Here is an 8,619-nt window from a genome sequence, read left to right as displayed (position 1 = left end):
CCCACTCCTCATAAGCAAACTGCTCCAGCTGTCTCAGGCTTGAAGGATGGCTTTTCATTACGTCATGTTTCAGCTCCTTCCAAAGATGCTCATTGGATTTAGGTCAGGGCTCGTAGAACGCCTTCTCAAAACAGTCCAATATTTTCCCTGTTAGCCATTCTTGGATGTTTTTAGCTGTATGTTTTGGGTCATTATCCTGTTACAAGACCCATGACCTCCAACTGAGACCAAGATTTCTTACACTGGGCAGCACACTCTCAAGAATCCATTAATATTTTAGAGATTGTATCATACCCTGTGGAGATTACCTGTACCTGTGCCAGATGAAGCAAAGCAGCTCCAGAGCATAAAAGAGCCTCCTCCATGTTTCACAGTAGGTACAGTGTTCTTTTCTGAATATGTTTAATTTTTCTGTCTGTGTTTAAATGTAAAGTTGGTATGCCTTGGCAAAAAGTTACATTTATGTCTCATCTGTCCATAGGACTTTCTCTAATAAGCTTTGTTGGTTGTCAACATGTACTTTATTGTCGCTGCAACACTGTCGCCACTTGCATGCTCGGTACGAGGCACTGCTGAAGAGTCACCTACAGTATGCAAGTGAAAATCATCATCGCAAGCTCATCCAGGAGGCGCATGCATTGCACCCAATAGAATTATCCAGTTTTCCTTGACAGAAACTTTTTAATAAACTGATTGTATTGTCTTTGTAAAGTGCCTTGAGATGACATTTGTTGTAAACTGACACTATATTAAAAAACTGAATTGAATTAAATAATTTTTTAAAATTCCAGTCTGCCTTTTTTTATTATTTGTTTTAAACAATGGCGTCATCTCTTATTAGGTCTACTTTGGCTCAAACAGCAATGTATGGTGCAATCTGACACCGATGTCCCTTCAGAATGAAGTTCACTTTTAGCCCCTTGAAAAGTTTTCTTTGTTCTTTTGTTACAATTTATAATTTCTGTCTGTTTCATGTGTCATAAAATTTTCTTCTGTGGAAACATCCAGGGAGGTTAGCTACAGTCCCATGGATCCTGAAATTCTGAATAATATGTACAACTGTAGTCACAGAAACATCAAGCTGCTTGGAGATGGTTTTTGTATCCTTTACCTTTAAAATGCTTCTCTATAATTTTATCTCTAATTTCCTGAGATGACTGCGGATCCAGACATTTGAATTGAGAAAGCTTCCTGGAGAGGTGGCGAAACGTCTTCAAATCTTGAAAACCAAGTCCAGTGGATATTTTTTTGAATTTTTACAGAATGACTATGACCTGGATGACTGAGAACCTTTATCAGCATCCTGAGATAACTCTTTTCTTTGCTTCCTCTGGTCCATGTTGAGTGTGGTACACACCATGTTACGAAGCAGTGCAGTGATTACCTGTAGCCCTATAAATAGGCCTACTGACGGATTACACACTGGAAGGCACCTGTGATGGTAAATAGTGGTTTAGCACTTTTTCTGGGGGATCCATCATTTTTGTCCAGGTCAGTTTCAGTATATTTTAATAAAGCATTCAGTCAAAGCATTGTAGAAAACCAATACTTGACTTTCATTTGTTTATTTTAATATCATTTTTATGTTTTATTACTTTTGACCAATTCAGGTTAATTTTGTGACAATTGTGGGTTGTTAATTTTTAAACGAGAGGTGACTACAATTATGTCCACATGTATAAATAACCTTGCCTCATTCTCCCACACTTTGAAAATCCCCGATCTAAGGGATGAAAGGGAGCACATGCATGATTTAAACCGATGTAATAGATTAAAACAGGGAAGCCACATATAAAGAAAGAACAGAAACATTACTGTTGCATATACTATGGAATAGAGCTCCAAAAGAATGGTCAGTGTAAGAGTGCTATTCTGCTTCCTATTTCGCTTCAATTTTCAAACTCTTTAAAAGACATATGTTGTTGATGAAGAGGAGCTTTCTTTATGCACCTGTTCCGACTTCCCTGATTGCACTGGACCAGACCAGTTGTGGAGAAGAGATTTACTTCTGTGGAGCAGTAGTAATCAAAATTTGACCCTGATGTCAAGAGTTTTTTTCAACATTAACATTCATCACATTAAGGACACAGATCCAGGGTCAGAGAAATATTTAGGGCCACCAGTAACACACCACATGCAAAACAGTAACAAAGAGATGAAAAGTAGAGGCAGAAAAAATAGCCCATGGATTCATGGGTGGAAGTGAGATCAATTCAAAAAAGATTGAAATTAGCATCCTGGTTATGCAAACATGTTCCCACATTTGCATGTTGACTGGGTGGCTAAGTGTTCACATTTAGTTTGTTCCATTTGCGATTGGCAATATGTTCTTGACCAAATGTTCATGTTGCAGGAACATTTAAGGATAAATTTAAGCCATTTGATGTTTGTAGAAACCATTCACGCAATACGCATGACTTTCAGAACAGATAAAACCACACAAACATAATCAAGACTGGAGAGTCCCGCAGGGAGTTTACTCATCTTTGTCTCCACCTTTCATTACCTGCCCCGCCTTATGTGAGGACAGCTGGATAAACCTGCTGCCTCTGCAGAGCATCTCTGCAGGTCTCCCTCACGGTGGTCCCCCCAATCTCTCCTCCCACTCTTGGCCACTAAAAACCTACCCATGGCTACTTTCAAACTTGTATCGCATGATTAGACTTGGGTTGCATCCCAGAACACTGCTTAGCCCCAGCAGATATTCAGCGGGGAGCAACACAGCCAATGCATAATTTCTCAAGATGGGGTAACTCACACTGAGAGAATGATTCCCAATCCTGCACCGGAAATATGTGACAAGCATACTAAAAGACTAAATAAGATGGCACTGACCAAATTACAAACAGCAAAAGTTGACCTTTTTTTACCCTGTCACTTTAAAATGGAGCAGCCAGTAAGGTAAAATTTAAACTAAAGTCTTACAAATGAATATAAATCAATGGAAATTTGAGAATGACATGTTCTTATGTCCTATGCTCACCATCTCCTTTTTAAAGTGAAGTGTGAAAGACTCAATTGATCATTTCCATCAATTTTGTTTATATTTCTGTTATGGTGTATAGCTGATGATACTTATGATTTGCATGACAAGTCCACTCTAGCTGTAGGTAGTGAAGAACACAGTCTGAAGAAGCAGAGAACTGATGATTTTATGTTTTATTTTGTTACTTTATATTAGTGAGCCATTCAGCGATCGCTTCATTTAGTGAGACAAACTTTTCTCCACATAATGAGCCTATGATTTGCTTGTGAAAATTTTGCCACACAAAAAGGCCCTAAATGGTTTTTCCAAAATAAAACCTGAATATTTAGTGAATGAAAAGGAAATGGAATTGAAAGCATTGTTAAAAATCTGACTTTTCTTTCCCTCATTCAGCTCCGAATGAAATAAAGTACCATCTGAAGCTAATTATTATGGCTTAGCACGCATGGAGGTTTATGTCCGATTGTTTTGAAAGCTTGGTTGATTAAAAGCTATCTGTTCTCATCAGTTGATATTTTATACTGACAGAAGGCACTACAAACTAAAACTCCTGTCAAATGAAACATTTGCTTACCTGGTAAAGTTCATGCTGAAAAATCACTTCTGTGGGCTGACTGTTAACGCCTTGTTTGCAGTGGCATACAAAACCACAAATAATTTAACAGGATAAAAATGAATAAGATAAAATGATTATATAAAAATTAAGGGAAAGTTTGAATGAAAAAATTACCTAATTACTTTTGGATAGTACCGTTGAAGGTCACACTAAAGAAATAGATTCTTAATTTTGATTTTAAAGCATCTTATAGTTTTATTGCTTTTACAGTTTTCAGGGAGTTTAAAAGCTTCTTCTCTAGGTTTGGTTCTGGTTTGGTGTACAGAGTAGATGTAGTCTGATGTTTCTGGGAAATGTCTTTTTTTTTTACAAAAATAGCATTAAATGACTTGTTTTTATCAGATATTTAAGTTTGAGATAACATATTATTTTGGCCATGTAAAGCATTGCAAGCATTTTATTTTCAAATGTGAAGAGGTAGTTGGCTTTAGGAGAACAAAAGGAGCATCAAAAATATGTTATGAAGATGTTTGTGGGCCTCTGTATCTGCCAAACAAGAAAATTGCAGTTCCCTTTCATCCAATTCTAATCAACATGGAACATGTGGGAGACTAATGGTGTTTTTCTGTTGGCAAAGCTACGCTCGCTTCACCTCTGAGTGGGACAGTGAGTCGAACTGAAGAGATTATAGGCAGTGCAGTATGCAGGAACAGGTCAAATGGGCAAAATGTGAATTTTTTATTTTCAATAGCTTCTGAATATTTAACTGCAGGGGTCATTTAGAAAAAAAAATATCTTTATAACCTGTTTATTTATTTTAGTGTGTATTTTAAACCCAAGTAAAGCCTTTTTTTTACATTAATACCATGACTTACCCCAGCTTTATCCCCTGAGCCCTCAGTTGAGTGAAGGCACCATTCCTTCACACATTGTGTGTTTTGGTGTGTTTATACAAGTTGCATTTTTGTCATTGTGATTATTTCTTCATGTGAACCTTTATTGGGGAATTTTGCACAACTGGCTGCATTTTTGGTCTGTGTAATTCACAGGTACATAGCCTGGTTCCTTTAGCATTTATGCATACAGCTCAGGTTTATGCCACTATAAAGACATATTTCCTTCAGTCATGCCCATAAATTCAATTTCTAGGTCGGGAAACATGAAACAGGAATTAAAAACAGACTTCCACTGTGACTGGATGTGTGCCAAGATACTTTTCAGCCAATTTCTTTTTTTTTCTTCCCTGCTTTTTCTTCTGTATGCATCCGGGGAAGGTTTTAACAGAGGGTGAACGTACAGACCTGTCTGCCAAGGGTTTTAGGGAGAGCAGTGATGTTACCATGGCACTTGCACCCCTCTGTGTGAGCCACTGATTCCCCGTTGGGAAGATTTTGCATGCAGGTTGGAGAGAGAAAGCTGCTGGCCCCCCAAATGCATTCCATCACCCTCACCCCAAGGGTCCTCTGCTACAGCAGTATTTCAATACACAGAATAGAGCCGGGACAGAGGGGTTTCAGGCCATAGAAAAGGATGTGTATATTAAAGAGAAAAAAAGGTTTCATATGCTTGCACTGAGTTGAATAAGAAGGGATGTATTTAAAAGACACATAAGAAGACTGATGTAGAGGTCATGAGGAGATCTAAAAGCATGGAAACAGAAGGATTAAATGCTTTGAACACAAGATTGTTGGACTTTGGATATCTTGAAATGTCACTGTGTTAAGGTCTAGACCATTGGTTTTCGAAGGTGAAGCTTCCTTACACAAAACTACAAAAAAAAAAAATCATGAAAAAAAAAATTATAGGTAGCATAATTCTTCATTCAATGCACTCCACATAGGAATGTCCAGGGGAAGCAAATATCAGAATATTAGTATTGGAATTCCGTGATTAAACTTAACCCCACTAATAATATGTGTACATTTTATCCATGATTATAACTGCACTAATATTGAACTTCATGGTGCTGTTTTAGGAAACTCATGGTCTATTTAGCACAACAGTCATACTTGTTTTATATGCCATGCACATTATTCAAATGATGTTGTCATGGTTTTTCTTAAAACGTGTTTATCTTTACAGCTGCGTTTAATGTAAAAGAAAAAATTTATGTCATTTTCTATCAGTGACATAATGTACTCCTCATTGTTAATGTTTCAAGCTTAGCATTTTTTTTTGCTATACTCCGTGAGTATTTAAAAATCTTCAGGGGTTCTTCTACCCAAAAACACCTAGCAGAAAATCTACTGAGTTTTTTTGTGTTTATACATATCATTTAACACATATCAGCCTAATTCATGTCAAAAAGAAACACCATGAGTCCTTTGCTATACTAAAGTAAGTTGGCCTAGTCTTCATAACATGGTCAATCGCGGATTCAGTCTGCAGATTTTTAACCCTGTTCTAGAACAAAATGCATAGTAGATGGTCTGCTATAATTGAAAAATAATCTCATTTTTATTGACTAGTTGGAAGTCCCAAAGTGGACCACGTGGTTAAAAACTAAAATTAGATCTGAGTTAATGAAAAAGTTATAATAAAACCTCATTACCTACCTTGTTCAAATGGTAAATGTCTGTTTAAATTTCTTTTGGGTAATTTTTGCTAGTCTTAGCAGAAAGGAAAGGGGTAAGACTGATGCTATAAAAGACTAGAATCAGAAGAACATTTGATGCATAGGTGTTTTTTGTTTGTTTGTTTTATGATTTTTTTTAACAACCTTTTGCTTTTCCTATTGAAATTTTTTTATACTGCATCCTTTGTAATTATAGCATATGGTAAATTATGTAAACAAGATGATTAAGTGCATATAACAACTTTTCTAAAAGATTTAACTGCACACTGTAAAGTAAAAAAACACTCAAACACATAATGAGTCAAATTATTATCAAATAATAACAAATCAAAGAAGAATCATGCTGGCATTAGCCTCACTTGAGTTTTTTTTGTGTGTGTGTTTAGTCTTTTTAATAGCAGTTTATTGTGCAAAGTCAGCCATATCTGTTGAAATATTGTCATTGATCAAGACTTCAAAATCCATTTATGGCTGCAGAACATATAGTCATTACTTCTAATTTGTATGTCGTTGAATAATTTGCTCAACCTAGAATTGTCCTATCCTTCACTTCAAGACCCTTAAAGTGCATGGCGTCTAAATCCAACTTCCACTGCAAATAAAACACAGCATATTATCTGTGCTTTTAATGAGGAGCCAACACTGAGCATCACAAAGAAAAATAGAGACCATACAAACTATGTAGTCTTGGAGCAATGTGAGGCTGAAGTAAGCTGGTAGACCTTAGAAGCTGGGTTCTTATCACAAGTTTGATTTTTTTTGTTTACTTTTTGGAGCTCAATCCTTTTATCTAAGATCTAACCTGTAATGAAGAGATAAACCCATGCTGACTTCTTAGTAAATGCACTTATCACTGCAGTAGAAGGACTTCAATGCCAATGAGATGAGTTGGATGCTCACTTAACATTCAGTATGCATGTCCTCACCTACACGGCCCTGTATTCCTCACACTCTAGGCCCACATTATACAAACATACACACCCAAACTGTTAGTACATGATCCCATACACAAAACACAAAGGTGCACACAAAGGTGCTGGCTTTTTCACCAGCTGTTCAGCTCTGTTTCTTCAACTCAAGTAACACTATAGTGCTGTTGAGTTGACATGTAAGATTATTGAACAGAAATTTTTTTCTTGAGGTATTTATACCAAAACTTGTCCATGTGACAATGTTTTCATAATTTAGTGAGGTAATATTAACTCATTAGAGTAATCAGCCTGTCTATTTAATAAATGTGGTCATTCTGCCTGCCAAAGGCGGATCAGCAGTTGTATGAAAACAGGTTCCTCTAATCACTCTTCTGCACCAACACCTCCGATCCCAAACTAGACACATATCAAAAAGCAGTGTGGATAGTATTTTAATGTCCTGATACCAAAGAAGAGGTTGTATTTTACTTTTCTGATACTCAAGAACAAGGGTGGGCAAATCCAGTTCCCGAGGGCCAGTACCTTAAACTTTTAGATGTGCATTTAGTTCAACACACCTGAATCAAGTAATCAGATGATTGAGAGGACTCTGAAGGAACTGACTGTATACTGAGGAGGTAACTCAAGCCATTTGCTTGAGGTGTGTTGGACAAAGGATGGATGAAAAACTTTCAGGATATCAGCCCTCAGGAACTGGAATTCCCCAACCCTACTGTAGAGGATGTCATATAGTCATGAACACATAATGAATACATAAAGACCAAATGTGGACAGAAGTAATTTCATTCTCCAATACAAAGACCTGCTTTCAGATTATCTTTGCTTGCATGTGTCGTCCTAACACTTTTAGTTTTTCAGGTTCTCCCAAAAGGCCTTAAACTGTAAGCAATGTAGTTCCTAACATCTACATTTCTGTTATAGAACTTATTCTAAAGAAATGACATGAGCACAGTCATCATGATTCAAATGGCCAAATGCATAACCCATACACAAAAGAAACCAACAACCAAGACAGACAACAGGTTGGTCATTGATCTGCATCTTACTTGCAATGTGCTTCAGAGGATGGACCTCCTTGCTGCTTAAAGATATCTGCTTTTCAACTACATGTTGCTCTAGCGTGAGCAGACAGAATTGACAAAGACTCATAAGTAGATGTCGAAACGTCTTCAGAAAAACTGAGTGAATGTCCAGGTAACTCTAATCTAAGCCTGTTATGTGGTTGCCATTACCCGGATGGCTGAGAATTTACACTGACATGTTTACATTGATTTCCTTAGTGTTTTGTTAAATTGCATAATGATTTATTGAACTGTTTATAGTATCCGTGGCCCGTACTGAATATCTTTCTCACAACAGTTTGCTGAAATTTTGGCCCAATGTTCCTGACAGAGCTGGTCAAGTGAATTGGGTTTTCAAGCAGTCGTCCACCAAAATGACTGTAGCACCATTCTTGTATATTTATAATTCTCATGTGTGCTTCAGTTTTAAATTAATGACTGACGTCTTGATATCTTGTTTGTTTGTTTGTTTGTGTAGATCCCCATTAGCTACTGAGTCAAAGCAGTAG

Source organism: Cyprinodon variegatus, unplaced genomic scaffold (genome assembly GCF_000732505.1).
Source record: "Cyprinodon variegatus isolate N-32 unplaced genomic scaffold, C_variegatus-1.0 Scaffold143, whole genome shotgun sequence".
NCBI lineage: Eukaryota > Metazoa > Chordata > Actinopteri > Cyprinodontiformes > Cyprinodontidae > Cyprinodon > Cyprinodon variegatus.
The sequence above is the reverse complement of the archived record's forward strand: the minus strand, read 5'-3'. Positions refer to the sequence as shown.